The sequence below is a fragment of the Apis florea genome, unplaced genomic scaffold (genome assembly GCF_048593485.1).
Source record: "Apis florea isolate Af1SG1 unplaced genomic scaffold, ASM4859348v1 contig_3496_pilon, whole genome shotgun sequence".
In the NCBI taxonomy this organism is placed as follows: domain Eukaryota; kingdom Metazoa; phylum Arthropoda; class Insecta; order Hymenoptera; family Apidae; genus Apis; species Apis florea.
In genome coordinates, this window is record NW_028256773.1 from 4,191,188 (window position 1) to 4,214,621 (window position 23,434).

The 23,434-nt window shown below is 27.5% G+C and overlaps 1 protein-coding gene and 2 long non-coding RNA genes across 6 annotated transcripts in view; 2 read left to right on the forward strand and 1 right to left on the reverse strand.

Annotated features, from left to right (window-relative positions):
* Positions 1 to 23,434, forward strand: part of Mmp2 (Matrix metalloproteinase 2) — a 122,387-nt gene that overhangs the window by 45,175 nt on the left and 53,778 nt on the right. The window lies entirely within an intron of this gene.
* LOC147656769 (uncharacterized) lies at positions 904 to 5,373 on the reverse strand. Its single transcript, XR_015293874.1, has 2 exons — positions 5,237 to 5,373; positions 904 to 1,750 (listed from the first exon to the last, which is right to left on the reverse strand). It is a non-coding gene; the product is annotated as an uncharacterized LOC147656769 (long non-coding RNA).
* Positions 7,282 to 8,949, forward strand: LOC147656770 (uncharacterized). The gene is made up of 5 exons (XR_015293872.1): positions 7,282 to 7,476; positions 7,800 to 7,979; positions 8,064 to 8,125; positions 8,209 to 8,374; positions 8,658 to 8,949. It is a non-coding gene; the product is annotated as an uncharacterized LOC147656770 (long non-coding RNA).

Consider the following 23,434-nt stretch of genomic DNA (forward strand, 5'->3'; position numbering starts at 1 on the left):
CGCAAACAAATCGAAAGACAATAAGGCACCATGACAGCCAGGAGACCGACGAGTCCCTTTGTCGAGAATCATAGAGACCACAATAGCGGCCAATCACGTGTCTCGATCGAGAGAGAGGTGATCCCGTGTCCTGGACACGAGATCACTTCGCGCCGGGTCCTCGGGGGTGTCCTACCCTCTCGTGGACTCTTCGACTATTCGCGTCCTCCTGTCGCTTAATTGCCAGAAACAATGGAATTATTGTGCCCGCTATCCAGGAATAAAAGGGAGACAGAGGCGAGAGAAGCGAGAGGAACAGTTTGGAATGGTGTATGTGTGTGTGTGTGGAGGGTGTGGAGGTGGAAATTAGGGTCGTGTCCATTTTCTATCCCTCGATTTCGTATACCCTTCTAACACATCAAAAGGGTTGTATCAATGGCATCGTTCGTTGCACGTTACGTAATACCGTGATCGCGTTTTGATCACTGTGAGACAAGCTGACTGGGTAACTGGTGTATTCTCGTGGGAATTAGATACCGATTGAGCTATTTATTTTATACCCCGATGGTAACTGTTTCGGGCTGTGTGCGCGTGTATATCGGTTACTAATTGCACGGGTGATTTTATATACTTGGTTTTTATTTTTATTTTTTTTTTTTTTATATTTTTTGTTGAAAGGAAAAAAGGGAGAATTTTATACTCTGATCGTGATTGTGTTACGTGTATGTGTGTGAGTTATTAATTATACGGGTTATTTTACGAGTTATTTTTTATTTTCTGTTTCTTTTTCTTTAAATTTCATCTTGTGGAAAGAAAAAGTAAATTAATTGAATAAGAGGCTTGCAGCAAATTGCAATATATTTTTCAACGATTTTAGGATTATAAGAAATAGGATTAAAAAATAGTAACGAAAATTACATATAATTACAATTAGAAATTGTTGAATTGATAAATTTTTATTGTTTCAACATTTAATTTTTAATGAAATAAGATTTAAAATGAAAATTATTTGAGAAATTGTATTTAAATTATTTTACAACTGTGTTAATGTAATATAATATACAAGATGTTCCAACAAAATAGGTCACTGTTTACTTACTAATCATTCTCTGACCACAACCTAATCACTACTTGACCATTGACTCATTACTCACTGACCATTGCTTAACCATTTACTGACCATTGACTAACTATCTTCAAAAGTGTCATATATTTTAACATTTTATGTGTTTATCTTATAGTAACAAATTGAAAAAAATATTAAATGTATTTTTAATTTTAAATAATCAGAATTTATAAAATTCTACTTAAAACGTTCGAATTTTTAACAGATATGGCAAAATTACATTGAGAGGCATTAGTTGCTAGGTACCATTAATTTTATCAGCCAGCAGGTCACGTCATACATCATCCTCTAATATCGTCAATTTTGCATCGTTACTAACCGAATCACCAATTGCAAAGGCGTCATTATAACCTTGGAAGTTCAATCAATCACTTTCATATTTTACCAACTAGGCATACCGTACATATATATATTACGAATAATATTTTCATCATCTTTTCAATAATTTTTTAAAATAATCTTCATTTGTAGAAACATCAGCCATCGGAATTTCTTTTTAAAGAGACATTCAAGTTAACCAAGTATAAAGTGCCTACTTCGCTCGAAAAAAAATTTACGACAGCACCACTCGACCGTGAAAGCTTCAGGTCACTTTTCTCTCTTTCTCTCTCTTTCTCTTTTCACCGTTTTTTTCACATTTTTCACCTAAAATATTACATCATTAATTTCGTCATTAATTCGTTTTTCATAAGGAAAAACGTTGGACTTGAATTTTCATCCAAGTTCCAAATATCGATAATTATTTTGCAATTAAATAAACAGTTCGAACCACGATTCTGGCATTTTTTTTTTCAGAGAAATTTTTTTTTCAAGACCGGTTGAAACGGCAAGGGATCCTTAATGCTTAGAGCCCCTTTATCGGTTTACCGAGGAAACGATTTCCGTGAGAGCACTCCCCTTCCTATATCTAGAAAATGATTTCCGCACCGAAAGGTTCGATTTTAGGTAGAAAATAATACACGTAAACATCAAGAGATAAGGACGATTAAATATTGATTCGAATCACTGTAATGTCAATTTCTGCTCGAAATATTGATTATTCGCGTTATTATCGCGTCAGATCATTTAATTCTGAATTTATTTTTATACGCAAAAATTATTTTATCGATTAATTTATTTTACAGTTTCGTTTAATGATCTAAGTGAAATTTTATGTTTAAATTGTTGTTTCTTTTGGGAAAAATTTAACCATTATATGTATAATGGAGAAATTATTAATATCTTAGAATTTTTAAAAATTTTTAAAAAAGCCTATTTAATAATAAAAAAAATTGTTTAAACATAAAAAGTCTAAAATAGCATAAAATATGTTTAAATTTTATTTTTAATTTTTTTAAATGATCCTAAAGTATATATAAAAAGAATTCTATGAATGAAGATAGATCAAAAAATGTAGATAAATATTATATATTCTATAAAAGAAATCATACGTAGAATACGAAATTATAGAAAATAGAAATGTCAAAGAGAATCACTTTTCAGTCGTATGGAAGAGAGTTTTCATATGAATAATATATTTTTACACTGATTCTCGAATATACAATACATACGTGCATTTGTTGTTTTGATCGAGAATCAGATACTCGATATTTAACCAATGTCACGGTTTTGTCACGATTTTTCAACAATACTCGAGTAATGTCGGAAAATATGAAACTCGTTGGACCAGATGGTGTCGAGCACGTAGACTCTTCACTCTGACGAGTTAATTTTTAATCAGTGCTTTACACGATATCGAGGGCATGCCTTCGAGTACGTATTCTTCGATCGGTCAAACAGAATAGATCAAGCGTTTTAGTGAAAAAACATTCGTCACGCGTAGATTTTTTTTCGTATTTTATCTCTACATTCTCTATTTATTCCTTTTTTTTTTTGTATTTTAAACTCTAAGTTTTATTCTTTACTTAAATATTACTTAAATATTAATAATAAGTAATTAATGATAAATTTTATTAATTTTAAAGTTTAAAAATTTATCATCTTTGTCAAAAGTAATAAAAATAACAATTTGTAAGTCACTGTTATTCTTAATGTATTAATGTAGCAAAAAAGAAAAAAACTTAGAATTTTTTAACTGATTAGTGATAAATTTTACCTTTTGAAATTTCTAATATTATTAATATGTCAATAGTTTAATAATAATTATAATATATAAAAACTATATAATAATATTCATAAAATTTATTCAATATATATATATATATAATGCATTAATTAATATGTATTATATTTATTTTTTTTCATAATACAAAGATAAAGATAATTCTATTTCTTTTTTTATTAACTTTTAATAATAAGTCTTTAACCATTCATTTATATAATATCTTTTATTTTGAAATTTTTAAATGAAAAGTGTATTATATTTGAAATCTTAATAAATGGAGTATAGAGCATTATAGAAATGATACAATTTTATGAAAGTTACACAACCTTTTTGAATTCAGTACTCATCAAAACTTCTTTGGATTTATACGTACAATCTTTGTGGATTTACTTCTTGTTCAAACTTTCATGGAAGCTTTTGGAACTTATGCAGTTTTATCACTTTAAAAGGCTATCAGTGTATTATAAAGTAGCGACAACCTTTAAAATGATATATAGATGTATATTATACTTGAAAATGAGAAATATGCTATATTTCTCTATATTCTATGTATCTATATTATGTTATGTTAATATTAATTTTTCTGGAAAGCAGATTTTTTATTGAACATTTTCTTTATTTTTATATATTTATTCTCTTATAATTATTTACAGAAATAATCAGAAAATAAGATAAAATATCTTTTTCGAAAATTAAACGATGATATTTAATCTTTTTATTTCTTTGTCTTATTACTTACTTTTCGAGTGATTTTAAGAACACTTGTTGAGTGTAAATCTATCAGGTTCAATAATAATGAAATAAAATTTTCTAGAGAATGAAAAAAAAAAGAATAAATTATTTAATAAAATTCTTTTTTTGCAATTTCGATAAATTTAAAATAAAATTCAATTAATTCTTTTTTAGATTTTATTCATTATCCTTAATATCATTGAACTAATATAATTTTAAAATAATATTAGTAAATAATTAAGTAAAATATAAGATATGTATATAGTAACTATACAAAATTACTAGAAAAATAGACGATCAAAATAAAAAAAATGCTTATTTTTTATTTTATTATAAAATTACCTTTTTATTAAAAATTAATATTTTAGCTAAATTGTTGAGATTCTTATGAAAATAATACTAAATATGATTAATAATTAACGATTAAGTTTGAATTAATTTTAAATTAAATTGCTAATATTATCTCTTAATCTTTCATTGACGCTTGCGCAGTAAAATGAGCAGTGTAATAAACTAATTTGTGATACACAATATAATTCGATTGGTTATTTTTGTGATAAAATTGTTCAAAGCATAAAAAAAATGCATAGGAATATGAAGAAAAGTTAAAATGTAAAGAAATGGGCTGGAAAATAATGAAAGCAAATTGTGCAATATTTAAAGGATTGAAACGATTTGTGATTTCTATCTTACCGAAAAAAAGAATCACGTCTGATTATTATCTATAATTATGTGATCCAAAACGAGCTACTTTAAATATGCTCTTGTTTATATTCTTCGTTATATTAATTATTCATTTCTAATCTCCTAAGCTCTCTATCATTGTCCACCTAATGTGTTCATGTAATCTTATTTAATTTCACAAGTTCATACAAACGAGAATACGAATTTCGTTACTCTTCGAAATCAATTGATTAATAGATCAATATTTTACATATATTTTATATTTAGATCAAAATTATTAATTTCATTACTTTAATAAAACTAATTAGAAATTGTAATATCAATTCAATTATATAAAAGATAGAAATTAATATAACTTATATAAGAATTTTTCCAATATAAAAATGGAACAGTTTTAATAAAAATTTACATAATAATTACGTAAATTTACATAGTAATAGTTTTAATAACAAAATTTACATAAAGATTTAATAACAACATCTACAAGTAATTTAAATTCTCCTAATAAAAATATCTCTTTTCATATTACATTTCATAACCTCATTTCATATTTTATTTCATAACCTCTACAACCATTTTAATTCACAATCTCATTATTATTATGTACATACCTTGGACAATTGTTTCAATTCCATAGTTATTTTTCAGAAAAGGAAATAAATTTGCATAGACGAAGTTTGAAAATAATTGGACATTTAAGATACATAAGTTTTCCACGTCTTGAGAAGAAACACGCAAATCTACGTCACTTGACTTTTCAAGGAGGACGCTGCAACGCGATAAATTTCGCTCCTCCTGCCCTCTGTCGTTCCTTATACCCTGTGGGCCTTTCGAGGTGTCGTTTCCTTACCGAATGATTTATTAACTTTGCCGCGTGACTCGTCAGGAACTGAAAAAGCTTCCTTCTCTATTTCGTATTGGACAAAACTAACGTTCCTTATCCGCGAAACCTTTCCACGTGCACCAAAAGCAATTAAAATGAAAATTATTCGTTCCGCTACGTCCTTCCTGGCGAGACGCTATGTTGACTTCGGAGTTCAGAATGTTCTACGACGGAAACGAAAAAGCGATTTGTAGTAATACTATTTGCAGTAGTACTATTTAAAAGTTAGTATATTTAGTTTATATCAAAAGTGCTATTTATATGACAGCGACGAACAGACATCCGAAAGAATATAACATAACCTTAATTTCTGTTCATGATTCGCATAATTAAATACTTTCATGCATTTATATGGAAGAAGGTTTGAACTATTTAATAAATATTATTATTAAATAGAACTAAATTTTTAAAAATGTATTTAATTTAATATAATATAAATAGAAATTTTTGATATAGATACTATTAGATATTTTTAAATACTATTAAGTATTATATAAATATCTTTGTGAAAAGGAATTTATAATGAATGAAGCATCATCTTAATTAATTTTGCTTTATTTTACTTTGCTCTTTTTTTTGTGTTTTTTTTTTACTCTTTATCAGAAGAATCGATCTATATTGCATCCTCGGTACAATTGCAACAGTAGTTTGTACAAAGCTACATTACCTCTTTCAAAATCTCTAACTTAACACATCTTTTCTCAAGTGTTCTCGAACTAGAAACCACGAAATAATGCAACATGGTGTATCGTTGCACAGATTTATTGGTTCTAACATACATATATTCTCGTTGCTTCTTTCTCTTAATTACTTGTTATAATTAATACTTTTGATGTAGAAATAATTTAATTTTATTAATTCCATAAAATCTTTTAAATAGTAATTATGGAATTAAAAAAAAAATTTTAAATGTGAATAAAAATATCGAATAAACATAGAAAAATATTTTCTATAAAATTTTTCTATAATATTTCTGATATAATTCTGATATAATTTTTGACTTGTCAAATAAAAAATTTCAATATATTAGAAATATTATTTCTTCATGTGAATATCTTACAAAAATTTTCAAGAATGAAATTTCTTCTCAGGTGAAGTCATAGCTATGCTACAGAAAGGATCGCGAAAAAAGTGCTGGATAAGATCTTGCACTTTTCGCTTGATCAAAGAATGCCATGAAGGGAACTTGTAAGAAAAGGATGCATCCCTAGTGTAACGTTCCTTACGTCACATTTTCCTGTTTGCGAAAAATCCGTTATGAAGGCTCTTCCTGCCAAATGCTATTAGGTGCATACAAAGATAATGGATTTTAGAATTGTGTTTTGAAAATATTCCAAAATATTCCAAAATTCATAATAAATGTAAAAGTGAATTATTATATACTATAAAAATCAATCCATTAATTATGAAAATAATTGAGGTTAGCTTGTTCATTTATTATTTTTTTATAAGATTAAAATTTTTCGATTAATTCTTTTATCAAAAAAAAAAAAAAAAACTTAAATTTTTCATTTTTCTTTATTTATATTACATTTTTCTTTTCTATATCGGTTTACATTTAAAATTATATCATTAAAGAATTATTGAAATAGTAAATCGAATATATTGAATTTTGGATACTGGCAAACATAAACATTTTTATAATGATTTTAGCTGAACAAGTAAGGAACCGTAAATTCATCTTTTTTGTTTTTAAGTAAAAATATGAATAATGTTTTTGTTTCCGAATCCTTTTTCGCATGAAATAATTTTTGAAAGAATAAATTTTAACAGAGATCCGAATTTCGCGTGTTACAATGGTAAGTGCTGTGCAGATAAATTCACTAAATTTCACGATAGAAGAGTCCTTTTGATACGCTGCGGTGATCGGCGAAGCGTAGAGAATGCTGTAGCCGAATTGTAGTAGTAAATTTTCAGTTGCAAACTTGATTGGCGAGCATCAATCCACTCAACTCTCTGTGATGAAAGGTACAAAATAACGCTTGTACGCAATCTTTTTGAATAGAGGCTATTGTTTATGGAAGAAAAGTATTGGCATAAATTGCTATTATAATGATATGCATTTCATAATACTGAGAAATCGTGCTGTAGAAAATAATTATTGAAATGTATACTAAAATAATATATTTATATTATATAAAAGTAATTAAATAAAATAATTATTGAATTTTATTTCCTATAATAATAATAGACAAAATTATTGTTTGAAATATAATTATTTGAATTATTAAATAAAATAATTATTTTTTAATAGATATTATTAATAATAATATTTGAAAATAATTTTTTAGGTGTCCAAACTTGGATTTTAATAATCAAAGAAGGAAAATATGTGGCTGAAAATTTTTATGAGGAAACGGAAACATTTACTTAAAAAATTAACCCAATTTTTGTACAAGAATGTATAAATTAACAAAATTTAGAAAATAATTTTTTCAAAATCATTTCTACATATTTTTATACTTTTTTTTGTATGTATATGATATAAAAGAAAGAAGTTTTTTTTAAAATGAAAAAAGATAAAAAATGTGAAACTCACAATTTGGTAATTTCAGGAATATGAAATTGAGTATGAAAAGTTTCAGCGCTTCCCGTTGATAAACAATAAAGTAAAGTGGTAAGCCGTTCATTAAATACTTAGTTTGCAGTTCACACACTTCAAAACTCTTGCTTTCAGGATTTGTTGGTTGATCTTTTCAGATTAGAAACGTTCTTTAGCTGAGATCTTGTTAAACTTGTTGAATGGATGAATGAAAATTCTCCTGGATTTTCAAGTTATGAAATTAACTTTAGACTTCTCCAAATTATATCGAGCCTCTTGAGATTTCATAGTTTCTCACTGTCGAGGAATTCACGCATTCGTTAGGTATGTTTTACTTTTATTATCATCACAAAAAAAAAAAGAATAACATTTTCTAATATGTAGCATAAAACATTTTTTATTTAAAAAATAATCTTGTTATATCTCATCTAAATATCTCGAATATGATCGTGATAAAAAAATATTTTACATATACAATAATGTAATTTGAATAATGTTAATGAGTTTTCATTTCTAGATTTTTTCTTTTCTTTTTGAATTTTCAATATGTGTATAATTTTTTTTTTCTCTATATAAATATATTTATATTTTTTTTTTATTAACATAGGTGGTGATAAAATATATTTATATCGCGACATGATCTCAAAGTCATCCTTGATGAAATGAAGTCCAGATTTCAAAGTTAAAAGTTTCACAATTATTATATGAAGTTCTACATATACATATACATATACATATACATATATATATATATTTATATACAGTATATATATTTAATATACAGTACGTATATTATTACAAATAATATTTAATTCTACAGAAATTAATAATAAATATTTGTGACAATAAGTCACAAATTTATCATAATAATAATAATAATATATTACCATTTTTTAATATCAGACTACTTTTAAATATAGAATGGCAGTAGTTTCTTATCTCTGGCTGCAGAGTTGATACGGAATGCATGTGATCAAGGCATGCGTTGTGAACGTACACTTCCTCTTTTCTATCCTTTTTCGTTGCAATAATTTTCATTACACAGACAAGATCCTTCCGTCCATTTCCATGTTATCTCATTCTCTGCGTCATTATGATAATCATAACAAATGTGGCTTTTTAAATTTGATCTAATGTAACTAGGTTGGTTATGTTTCATTTTCTTTAATCATTATTGTTATTATATATCTTACATATACTTTCTTCTCTACTCAATATATATTTGGATAAAAATAATTCCAAATATACATGATTATTTATATTCGTTTAAAAGAAAAAAAAAAATACTTTTACTTTTCAGTTTGCAGCTAAAATATTCTCACAATTATATCAAGACATGTATGAATTTGAAGTTTTCATCAGTTTCTAAAAACAAAGGCATATTTGGATACATATTGAAAAAGTTGCAAACACGGTATAGGATATTTTATTTAAAAATAGATATCAAAAGAAAGATATGAAAATCAGGAATCAAATGGCGCGAATCGAAAATTCGTGAAACATCATGCCCTTTGTAATTTGTAGAATAACTGGAACAGACGAGCATATCGTGCAAGGTACTACGTATACGGGTCAAAATCGTGGTAGGTTTTAATTGCTGCGTGTTGTGGCTCGCATATGGTCGACGCCTGTTTCGTTCCCTTTTGATAAGGAACAATTATTGGCGATAGTCGGAGAGACGCCCCTTGCAGGACGCCCGCTCAAATATACCGGGTGTCTCGAGTGGCCGGCGTATACCATCGAACAGGAAACAATAGACTCTCTTATTCGCCCCTGCTCTGCTGGGTTGTAGTTCTTTGTGCCAAAAAACGGGCTAAATGCACTCGTTGCGACCGACCTTACGCACACCTAAAGGGGTGGGATAGACGCCGACTTTTTCCTTTTTCCTTCATGCTGGCTCCCCTGCGGTGATTTTCTCTATTTAATTTGTCGCGTACGAGGAAACGTGACGAACGAGAGAGAGAGTGGTGGAAGGGTCAATTAAATTTCCGAAATCCTTGATTCGCGTGCAGAATTTGTAATTGGTCGTGAACATTTACGATTTATCGGTCCGTCGACTATATAACGATATATCTATTTGGATGGGTGTCCAAATTCCGTTATTTACGGTTATATTTATTTTAAGAGAGGTATGTTTGAGTAAAATTGAATATTAGTTTTATACAATTATTGATTTTTAATATTAAGGATTGATTTAAATTTAATTCTATATATCTTTTTCAATTTGTGAGAATTATTGGGAAAATTATTGCAGATTTAAGTTGTTCTTATTTTTATTGAGATATTTTTGTCATTGCAATCAATATAAATTGATAATAAAATAATTAGATTAGTCGAAAATTAAATATCAATTGTATATTGTGAATTTTTGTGCAATCATAAGATTTTACGTACAGTTTCTCAAGCATTCCATGTTTCTAAAGCAACGTTTCTAAGAAAATAAGATTTAAGAAAATTTACATTTATATGTTCTACATGTGCAAAGTATGGAAAATTGTAGATAACTTGGAAAAACATTTCTATTGAAAACAGCATTGAAAATGATTTAAAGCACGACTGCATTTTTATACTGAATTCTTTAAAATATGATAATTTGAGATAAAAAAAAAGATAGAAAAAATTTTTTATAAATTATATTTATAAAATATAATATTATTTATTGAATAATAATTTTTTTTTAATTTTAAAACAATAGATATTAATAGATTTATATAAATCAATTCTTTAATTCTGAAAATTAATTTATAAGAATCTAAAATTTCTTTCTACGCAACATAATTATAATAATATATTTTCTTTTATTATTACAATTATAATGGAATAATATAGAATAAAATAAAAATAACTATCAGTACGAAAATATTCTTTATTAAATTTGATATTATAGAGAATAGAAAAATTATTTTAACGTTTCATTATCTATCTTAATCAATCGAGAACTAAATCAGAAAAAGTTTAATTTGAAGAAAATTAAATGATAAAAGTAGATTGAACGGATAATAAGAATCTCTAGGGATGTTTTTCAAAATCTTCAGTCTTATAATCATTGGACTGCGAACATTGGCGCGCATGCGTAGAGCTTCTCCCCACCTGAGACGCAAGTACACAGAGTCAGTGTAGAAACGGTCTGGCTTTGCCTCAGTATTTCGCCGCGTCTTGTTTCGTGAATATAGTACTTGCATTCGCTTTACAATTTCCCTCCTTTTACTTTGGTGCTAACAAGAGTTTCCTTGCACCGTGAAGATTGTGAAATTACTTTCTAAGAGGAACACAATGGATCAACATCAAATCATTCAACAATACATGGCAAGTCATTTGTATTTGAATTTACTTTTCCATTTAAGCGCTGTTTTCAAATGTTGTCAACGATTCTCTAATTTGAAATTTGTATGCCGCCATTCAAACGATTCAAATTATCGTCTTATTACGATTCTTTATAAGAACTTATCAATTATTGTTCAACTTGAAATAGATAAATCTATATAAATGTTTCGAACAAAAATATATTTAATTGCTGATTCAATTTCGATCAACTATAAATTTTTAATTCTAATTTTTAATTCTAAAAAGCTTTGTAAGACTTTTCAATTAAATAGAAAGTATATAACTATTATTATTACCAATACTTTTGTTTAATTAATTTAGTTTTGTTTAAATTTTTTTTAAATATATTCAATTCAAAAAAGTTTTTCTTAATAATACAGTCGATATATAAAAATATTGATATACCAAATTTTAGATTTATAAATTTGATTAGCAGACTATTTGTTTCCAAAATTATATTGTGTTATATTTAAAAATATTTAAAATAGTTTTTCCAAAAGTTGATAAATTCTATTTAAGTTTATATTTTTACACAAAAATAATTTTCTTTATCTTTATACAATAAAGTTTGTGAATGTATTATAAATATTATAAATCTTCTACAAAAATTAAATATTTTACTATTTGTATTATCAATATGATAAATTTAATATTTTATTTTAAAACAATGATTAAACACTTTATTTTTCACATTATACATATTAAAGAATTAATTATCCGTGTTATTAAACTTTTAGAGAAAGCATGTATTATTTTTAAAATTTTAAAATATAATACAGTTACAGATTTAAATTAATCAATAATAATATATATAATTAAAAAAAATTTACATTCAATGAAAGTATTGATAATAACAGTTGCATACTTTCTATTTAATTAAAAACTTTTATAAAGCTTTTTAGAATTAAATTTTTTTTTTTTAGAACAATTATTATTATTTATTATTATTATTATTTTTCATTTTTATTAAAAATTTGATTAATAATTTTGCGTGACGGTATTTCTAAATTTTTTTTAATTATTTTACATGTGTTGGAAGAAAATTATATAATAATCTGCTCTAGAAATAAAGTTAATCGAAAGGTTCCAAATACGTATATCGAATAATTATCAAAAAGATCGATGGATTATGTAAAACGAAATATATCAGATGATTTCAACCTCTGACACAATCGTCGATCCACTTGAACGAGATTGATTTCTCTTTGGTGTGTTTAAAAGGGGTGGAAGAAGCATTCGAAAGATGATGTGGTTCGTTCGATCTTCTTTCTCCTCGTTTTCAAACCTGTTCAACTTTAATGTTGCAAAAGCACCACTGTCACTGGGTCTAATCTTTCAACAAGAGTTCACTGGAACTTGGAAGATCACTTTATAGGTTTTTGTAAAACTTTACGATTTTTCGCCAAGTAATTTCATCAAATTTCAACGAAAGAACTATATAGACTTTCTCTCTCTCCTGAGAAATCGTAAAAGTTTCGAGAATTACAAAATTCCATCAAATTTTATCTAAAGTTATGGACTTTCTTATTTTCAACCTTAAAATTTTTTAAATTTAGCATCAATCAAACTTTTGAGCTTCGGAAAGACGAAATTTTTTAAAATTCTAAAAAATAAAGAATCTCAAGATTTCGAGTATTCCATTTCTAATTAATTTCAAAACTGAAAAAAATAAAATTTTCATAATTTTTATAAAAATTAATCTTTAACCTTCTTTCAAAAATTTCGAACCACAAAAAGTTTGCAAAAGTTTTAAAAACTTTTCAAGATTTTTGAGTCTCATCCACAATTAATTCCAAATCTCCAAAAAAAAAAAAAAACGCGAATATGTAAAATATAATCGCGTGACAAGAAAGTTCTTGATTGTTGTCGAATATCGATCTCTCGAAAAATAGATCGGATGTGAGCTGTCCGATCATTCGGTATCTCGGTAACAATTCGTTTCAGTTGGATTTCACATAAAACCGCTATCTGTAGTTTTATCCCCTCCCCCCTCCCCCCGAATATCTCCTCCCCCTCCCCTTTCCCCTGGTTCTTCCCCCCAGGGTCGAATAAAAATGTTCCATCGAGAGTATTACTCATTCTTTTCGCTTTTGTGTTCTCTAACCTGACACGTATACGCGCAATATTTCCACGTATAAACTTTCCATCGTCCTCTCTTCCCCCACTCCTTCAACTGGCTCTGTCTTAATTTTCTCACGGGCAGGAAAGGGACACCGTGTTACATGGCAATCCCTGTTGCAGCGTTGCGCTTGTCGTCCGAACGAAAGTAAAAATTGCATCAAAAAACGACCGTATTTTTTTTTTTTTTTTTTTTTTTAGTGAAAAAAACCTATCCAGTTTTTTTATCTTGATTTTATACTTAAACGAGTAAAACTGGAAAACTAAGTAAATGGTTTCTTTCACGTTGTAAAAAGAGCACGAATATTAGGATTTGTGGTAAGGCGGAAAGTAAAACAAAAATATTAAGCTTTTGATTTGTGTTAAAACACAAGGCAGCAATTTTTTTTTTTATTTTGTCGCAAATTTCGATGTGAAATAATAACTCTAATATTTAAATTGGTAGGGACATGAGTATGTGTGTATGTATACTTTGAGAAGAGATTTTTGAAACAAATAATGCAAAAATAATTGTAAAGAATGTAATGTAAATATAAATTTTAAGAGTTAATTAAAAGAGAAAGATTATATGTATAACTTCTTTTTTTTCCTTTTAATGAAACCAGCACGAGAAACGAGAGGTAAGATATGTATTTACATGGGAAAAAATAGGACAAGTGTTTCTTGATGACAATGGTGACATTTGGAATTTTAATTTTTAGAAAATTATATAATACAAGTTTTTTTATTATTGTCCAAATTTTCTACATTCTTAAAATTTTAATTTGATATCATTAAAGTATGATTAATTTTATTTCCCTATAATATGAAATTTCAATGAAAAATAAAAAGGAAATTTTGCATAATTTATCTTATAGTAAAAAATATTACTTACTCTTATCCTTAATAATATTGAGTCTAATGTGATATGATATAGATTATGTTTAAATAAGAAAGTTAATTTTAATCTTAATTTTAATATTAGCTTTAATTTATGAGATTGAAGATTGCTACACCCAAGTTACGTGTACAAGTGTAGTGGTAACGGTAATTGAAGCTGTGAATAGCTAACTCTGGCGGAAACGCGGAAGAAAAATCGTAAAGCAAGAGGGTAAAAGTCCGGAATTAGACTTGCAATTCTCTCGTGTATATCAAATATGAAGTTTTAAATTTTTCTTCGCTACATTTGCAAACCTTAATTTCCATTTCTACGGTTTCTTGCGTCGAAAATAGTATTTGAACATCTTTGCTCAATAATTTTATTCATTTTGTAAATTACAAATTTTTCGTTAAATAGATAATTTTAAAAGTATCGTTAATTATATATTTTTTATTAAAATACCAAAAAAAAATGATATTGTATAATAAGTGTAAAATTCAATAATAGTTTTCAATCTTGGATGATAAAAAATATATTTGATCATTTTAGTTAGAAAGTTTTTAACGAATTCAATATGTTCGCTGTGAGAATTTAAAAAAAAAAAGGAGAAAAATGTTTCACCACTTTTATCATCATGAAATCGTTCCTCTTTTTTTCTTCTTTTTTTATGCGAGGTATACGTCACGATTCCATAGGGAAAGGAATTTTTTTGCGATATGAGCTTTGTTTGATGGGTATGCTTTCCATCGAATTTTCTTATCGCTTTACGTCAAAGTTATTATTGTTTGAGTTTTTGAAAAATCATAGAAATAAATATCAATTTTACGATGAAGCTTAATCAGAAATATTCTTTACACGATTCATTGCGAATTTTTAGATTTAGGGAGGATTAGGAAGTCATAAAATTTCTTAAATACTATTACATTTATAATTTTAAAGACCAATTAACTACATAACTATAATAAATATAATATATGTATGATAAATTTTAATTAAAGTGTTATATCTATTCGAAATCATTTTAAATAGACGATACGTGGTTCCAAGGTTTCGGGACAGATCGGAAAAATTCGGATGTAATCGTGCGAGATCGTGTATTTTCGTTATTGTTCGGAATTTTAACCCTTCGATTCGGACTTTGCATTGGTTAGTTAATAATCGAATGCGATCGGTCCAAGAGATCTATTAAAATCAATTAATCATTAGAATATTAAAATTATTATCGTGAATCTTAATTTCATCTGGAATTATTGAAATGCAAAATCGAATTATATAAAATTATAATTTTTTCTAGACCAATAATAGTTATTATAGTCTAAAAACGTAGTTCGAAATACAGTTAAGTGTGTTGTGCAATTTTAATTAACTAGTACATCATAGAAAATACAGTTATCGCTGGCAAGGAAATATAATCGTAAAACAGCGACAAATTATTTAATCTAGATAACAGTTATCTTGCGCAATAATGCGAGTAAACACGAGTATCTTAGTATGACATTACGACGACATAGGAGAGAACCTGTCGCCACCAATTTAATTTGTAAACTTTACTGTCCACAGAACTCGATACTTCTCTCGTGTATTTACGTACATTTCGAAATATTATCCGTCGGGTGTGCTTAACCGGCTTATATATACACATTCTTTGTGAAGTAAAGATTAAAAATAATAATTCCACATATTTTGAAATCATTCCAGTTTAAATTTACAATGATTTAGTGATAGTTCGTGCTTCGAAACAATGATTTTGTGGAACGGCCTTTAAAATTGTCATCGCGTTCATTCTTGATTAATAAAAAAAAATAATCGCAATATCTTCCCTATTCATTTAACGACTTTTCTCTCTGTTCTCAGAGGTAAACATTGAAAGAATAGAATTTTTACGTATTAACGACATGTTAAGAATAACGATAATGGCTCTAAAGGTTAGTCCACAAGTTCGAAAATTATCTTGAAACGTGGACAAGACGCTAGTAACGTTAGTGCATTCCCAGAGGAAGTATGTCGAAGGTAACCACAGTGACATTCACCAACGAAGTAGCATGTAGTAATTTCAACAGGGCGAACTTTATCTACTATATAGCATCTAAATATCAATAATTCTATTATTTAATCCTTAATTACATCAAACAAACGTCCAACACCGATATTGCTCATATCGATACTTCCAAGTGTACTCGTACTACGTGTGGGTGTGCGTGGTCTTTCGAGGGGGCGAGATGAAAAGTGTCGAGTGGCCCTCTCATCCTCTATGAGGAATCCTATTTTTCCAGTGTTCGTTTCACCTGCTAGCCGAGGAAATGTTACAGAGAGACAGAGTTATTTCACGGTCGTGGACGAATTCGTTCTTACATACAATAAAAAATACCGCTTTTGAGAAATCTGAACGGATGTCGCGATGAAAAAGAAAATATCGAGTAATAACTGTTTCACTGTTTTTCCATCCATCTCGATAATGGAAAAGCTTAGCCAGCCTCGAATCGCGTCTCTCCTTCCTTTCTTCGAGTTTTATTCCACGGCGCTAATTGAAAATTAAATATTTTTTCAGGTAAGTGAAGAAGCTGAACACAGATGTTAAACAAAACGTATCCTCGAATGCTTGAATTGTTAAGAATGTTGTTGGTAAGTAAATGGATGTTAAGTTGTTCCTTTGGGAGAAGAGAGAATGAGATTAAAATAATTTGTTTCATATTATTGTCGTATGAGGGGAAATGTATGTAATGTACAATTTGGCAATTTGTTATGAATTGGTATACATTTGTTTACTGATCATATTTTTACAAAATAATTTCATTTTCTCTTTATTCGGAATTTTAATTAAACGAATTTTAACGCTAGAATTATCAAATTCGACAAAATAATGGATTTTATATTTTTTTTTACTTTGTAATTATTGAAAGTATGAAAATGTTTTTGATAAAATTTATATTGCATTTTATTGAGAAATATAATTGTATAATTGTCCGTTTATTTTCATTAGTCAGAATATTTAAATAATTATTACAAGCTGGTAGTTCTAGTGCTAATTTTTGTATTAACTTATTTATCATTATAAATATTAAATGTGGGCAGTACTGGTAGAAATTGCAAAATAATTATTAATCAATATAAATATTTATCTGATATAAGATTGATAGATATATTTGAGTTGAGTATTTCTTATGTTTAAATGTAGATATCAGTATATCTTATTTTTTTTTTCCTTAAATAATTTATCTTTCATATTATATTTTATATCTTTAATAAGATGTGTTTCTTTTAATTATTGCAAATTATTTATATTTATACTTTAGATTAAATATTATCTTAAAACTAGCTAGATATATATGTTTCATAATGCATATAAAAATTTCTAAATAAAACTAAATATTTAGGGAATTTTTTACACTGACTGAAATATTTAATTTTAAAAACAAAGAAAAATCATTCACAAGGGATAACTTTTCTATGCACGTTCGCGATAAAAGAATAGAGAGAGAAAAAAATGATTTGAATGCATGAATCAGTAACTAGATTTTATTCTGTCGATTTTGAATCAACGGTTGGAAAGGAAACGATGCGGAAAAGATGCATAGTTATTTCCAGGATGATGGATATTCTACGTTATTTTCCTTCGTTCTTATGAAGCTACTACATATGGCAATATGATTGCGAAACGTGGCCATAATGAGCCATTCGAATGCAATCGATTGGCTGTGACTGACCTAAATACCGTGAATTCTTAATGCATCTTTTCATTCGTACATTCGTGAGATTTTTTTAAACGATACACAAGATTTTTAAAACGATGGACTCGTTTCTATGGATTGTTTTGTTTTCCGTGAAAAGAGGATTTACACTCTTATCTATAAGTCATAATTTTAAATACGTACATAAGTTGATTAACAATATTAATAAAGTATCGATTTGTGAATTAATTGAATTATTGAAATTTATAATTAAAAAGAATATTAATTTTCGTATTAATTTCAATTATTTAAAAATAATCTGACTTTTTTGGTTTGGTTATTACACTCTGTATATTCTGTCTTATTCGCACTATTTATTTTTCACTCTCCCCTTCGCAGTTGAGTGAGCAGCCAGAATCAGATAACGTCGGCCAGTTCTAGGAAATCTCTCCGAATATATGGTCAAAAACGGTCTCGAGTGGTGGCTAATAAGTCCAAATACTGTTTCTTATAATTCAAACGGTTTATTAATTCCAATATTATATTTCAATTATAATATTCATTTATTGTTTAGATCATGTTACATTACTACCAAAGAATATTATGTTTTCTTAAAGCATATAGTAGTAGCTTATTACACACCTATATGCTCTTAAATATAATATTAGGATAGACTAACGTTTTTTGTTGTGTGACCTTGTTCGGTGACTTATAGATAAAATGTACGTTTACAAAACACGAAATATCCTTCAACCGTATTTTTGATGCTCGTGTGATCCTAGCCTAATTATTCAATGACGTTTAGATAAAAATATGTTTTAAATGTAATATCGGAATTCGATTTCCTGTTTTAAAATTTCAAATTCCGCGCCAGTTTTTCGACTCTCGTATGAATGTAAACCTAACCTAAATGTTCAATAGATTGTGAATGAAAACGTGCATATACAAAAACATGAAGTTTAATCCAAATCTGTATCATCAATTCATCACGTATTTCAAAATTTCAAATTCCGTCTCGGTTTTATTTAAATTTTCACCAAATAATCGAGAAGGTACGTGACGTGTGGTGGAGTGGAGGGGGATTGGTCTCTCGCGAGAAAGCACGAAAGTCAATCTCCAGAAGGAATTCCATTAAAACTCGTCAGATATCACCGAAGAGGGCAAAGTTCGAACGCCTACTCGATAATCCTGTAAAGAGTCAGGAAACGAGAATCGAAGGCACGCTTGTGAATCTTCGAAGTCGAGTAGGCTACTGAATTTATACGAACTAATCCACAAAGAGTGGAGGACCGAGACCGAAGTGAAGCCGAACTCCTCGTTTATTGGGAAAAAGTCGGTTGCGTGCCGTTTGGATTACGAATTGTAAATTCGTTTCAACGTATCACATAGCTTGCTTTTCTATTCGTGGAATTCCAGGTCCTGGAATCTGGTAAATAGATTTTTAAGAAGAATAACTTTCATACTTGATGAAGGTCAGTGAGAAAGTTGCCTTGTTTGTTACAACTGACGTTGATTTTGAGAGTAATTTAAATTTAAATGATGATTTATGATCATTGAATTCATAGATTAAACCTTTAGATTCTTGGTATCTACAATCTTAGAATCTACTGATCAATCTTTTGAGATTTTCATATAAAATTAGCTTGCTTTGAGGACGAGCTTGTTTTAGACTGACGTTGATTTTGAAGATAAGTTAAATTTGAAAATGATTGATTTATGACCTCGTGTAATATTATCCAAAAATTTTAGGATATTTGCGATTTTAAATGAAGTAAAATGAAGTGAATAATTAATTGAAAATTCTATAAAAAAAATTGATTTGCAAAATATTACAAGTCATTATTTTAAATAAATATCGTATACGTTATTAAGATTACGTATGGATATTATTTTAAAATTTTATGTATCGCGTATTATTCACATATGGATCTACTTGCAAATTTATTCGGGAGTAGTAGGGAACTTTCACGAGGTAGTAACGTTCCATTTTTTTTTCTTTCTTTCCTTTTTTTTTTTTTTTTTTTTTTGAGGCGATATCGAAATTTTTTGGCGCTGGAAACTGTCCAGAATCGAAGCGGAGTCTTTCTTGGACGTGATTTCCGCTTCGATTGAAATCTCAATTTAATTCAACTGTGGTGAATACAGACTAGGAAATAAACTCCATGTATACATTTTATTTGGAGGGGTCTATTGATTGGACGTTATTACGTTTAGATTTTCGTTCAATTATCAATTTTATGTCGCGTGCAATGCAAAAATTTCGATTAATTCTGAAAAATATGGGAATAAATTACTTTACATTACATTTTAATCGTTCTTTTAAAAAGATAATTTTTAATCCATACATCCACCTTTGTCTCGTTTGTTATCGAGCTAATTGATTAATTTCGATTTAAATTATAGTTTCGATTTGTATATATTTATTTAAAAAAATATACAGAAATAAAACTTAATTAATTGATTTCTATCAATCTTATTTAATAATTAAAATGAAATGAAAAAAATCGTATTTATTGTCATCTTGAAAAATCTATGGTAAAAAAATTCCAATAGTAATAATTTAGTTATAATATTCTAGGTTGGTAGTGCTAGTGTTATTCTAGTTATAAATAAAAAATGAAATATAATACAATACTATTTTATATAGAATGTGGTATATAGCGTGGAAAACAAAGAAAAGTTAAAGAATAAATCGAAAATATAAAATTCTTTTCACCATAATTGAAAAAATAAAGTTTAGAAATTTATATTATTAGAAATAAAATATATAGGAATATATATTTTATATAATTCCATTACATATTTGTAGATTATGCTCTATATATCCTGGATCAGATCTTGTTTCCAATGTTCATTCGTTTTTCTGTCTTGAGGCAAGATTAATAGCACTATGATACTAATTCATCGATGAAAAACTGAACTAAGATCGATCGAATCGTGTAATTGATGAAATGTCAACCGTAATGTATCGTCCGGTGAAATTTCCACGTGACACTCGTTACTTCTATTTTTATTCGATTTTTTTTTAGAAAACAGAAATTTATTTAATGCCTCGTAATGGAAATTGTAATTTTCAATAATTCGCGAGAGATTACAATCTGTTCGTGGAACAAACATATTGTTAATTCGATATATTTAAAATATTTTAAAATATTCAACTTATCTCTACACGTATAAATATATATATATATATATATGCAAATATTATTGAATGCGATATGGAATTTATTTTCCATCCCGTCGATATTGCTCTTTTTGACATTAGATAGAAGTTTAAACGAATGCCGAGACGAATTTTTTTGCGATATTTTTTCGAATAAAAAATTTTTAGAAAAAACGAACGTTTAACTTTGATTCGTAAAATAGAAAAATTTCAATTATGATAGGATAAATGGATTTTTTGAAGTAACAAGTGTCACGTTAGAAATAAATAGGAATAATGGTAAACTTTGTAATTGGACTATTCTGCTAAAACTGATATTAAATAATAACACATTGGACATTTCCGTGCAAGTTTCTGACCGCTTCATGGGAGTAATTCGAAACCTCGAAGGGAACTGCTCGAGAATTATGTATTTATGTAAATGCGACACGAATTGTTCTTCCTGATTGGATACGAGAGTTAACTTCTCCATTCCTGTTACATTCCGCCTATTCTCGGCTGTCCCAACTATTCGTAATAATTAAGTCTTCGCACTTGACGAAATTTCCACTTCCAAAGAAACGAGAATTGCATATAATATTTTCAAAATTTTTGAATTATAAAAAATTTTTTTGTTTCGAATTATAATTATATGATTATACGATTAGAATTTTCGAAGATATTTTTACTTATTTGTCTTATCTTTCTTTATCTATAGGAATATAATTCTCACATCTTTTGATTTAAAATTTTTTAATTTTTAATAATTTTTATTTAATATATATGTATAATTAGTTAGGTTAGGTTATTTTTACATTCGTAAAATATCTTTAAATCGATTCTAGAAATTAAAACAAACACAAAAGTTTATATATAAAAATATAGGTTATTAGAAACATATCTCTATGAAGTTATAAGCAATTGAAGTTAGCCGAAGTTAAACGAAGCGAGATAGAACGAGACATATGTCTTGCTTCATTCAACGCAAACTTCACTGCTTGTAACTTATTTATCTTAAGTTTCAATCGAAATTTTTCTATGCCAATTTTTGTGTTTGCTTTAATCTTCTGAATCGACTTTCCAAAAATGTTTTTCAAATAATATTAACCTTTTGTACATCAGCAAATATAAGAGAAATTATAGATAAAAATTGAACGTTGTTCAACCGTGAATACTTTTTATAGTCGGTGTAAAACTCCTGAAAGCAGCACGTCTCTTTCTGCCATTTCTTTCCACAAAGGACGTATTACGGCCAGATAAAATACCGTCGCGTCTTTTAGAACCTCTTTTTCACTAGTTGAAATCGGAGGGGTGAACGGGGAATAATTACGAGCACTGCACCGATGTGGAAAGAAGAGATTAACAAACAGAAGAGTTTTTATCCCCTCTATTATCTTGCCCCACTCGATATCGGATATCGTTTATCGAATGAAATAAGATTTCATTTCCATTTTTTTTTTTTTTTTTTTTTTTTTTTTTTTATTTATTTATCGTCCATTTGATGATTTTATAATTTTAACGTTTCGCTCGGTTTATGTTCATCTCATATTTTCTCCATTGTCTGTGTGTCTTCATTATGGAGATAAATTAATATTTAATTATGTATAAACGCGTAATTATAATATTTTTATATAATATTTAATTATTTTTGTTTTTTATAATTTTTTTTTTTCTTTTAAATTTATCGTAAAAAAAAAAATATTTATGATCAAGCAAAATTAACCATAAATTCATTGCAAATTTAGTTACAGTAAACATTTTTCCATTTATCCATTCCAATATTAATTTTACCTCGTTGCGAAAATTGTAATTACAAATGTTTCCATATCGATTAAATATCACAGCGATATAATGATAAAATAGCACTGGCAAAACACCAAACGAGCTTTATATTAAACAATGCGTAAAATTTAATATCACGTATTATTCGCACCACGCGAAATTCAATATACAGGGTGTCTTCGAAATTATGCTAAAAATAAGTCGAAAGAAAAGAATAATAATTTTCGTTTAAGGCTTCGTTCTCGACTAAAACAATTTCGATATTCATTTGAAAATTTTTCAAACACAAATGAAATTAACTATTTCCAGATAGAAATTAATAAGTAATTATTTTACATGTGGAAAAAATTTAAAAAAATATAGAATAAAATTTTATTATTTTTAAATTCTTATTTTATAAAAAAATTCCAGATTGAATATTTCACGAAATTCAAAAAATTCTATAATCAATGAATTTTTAAATACAATTTTTAAATGAAAAAATTTATTTC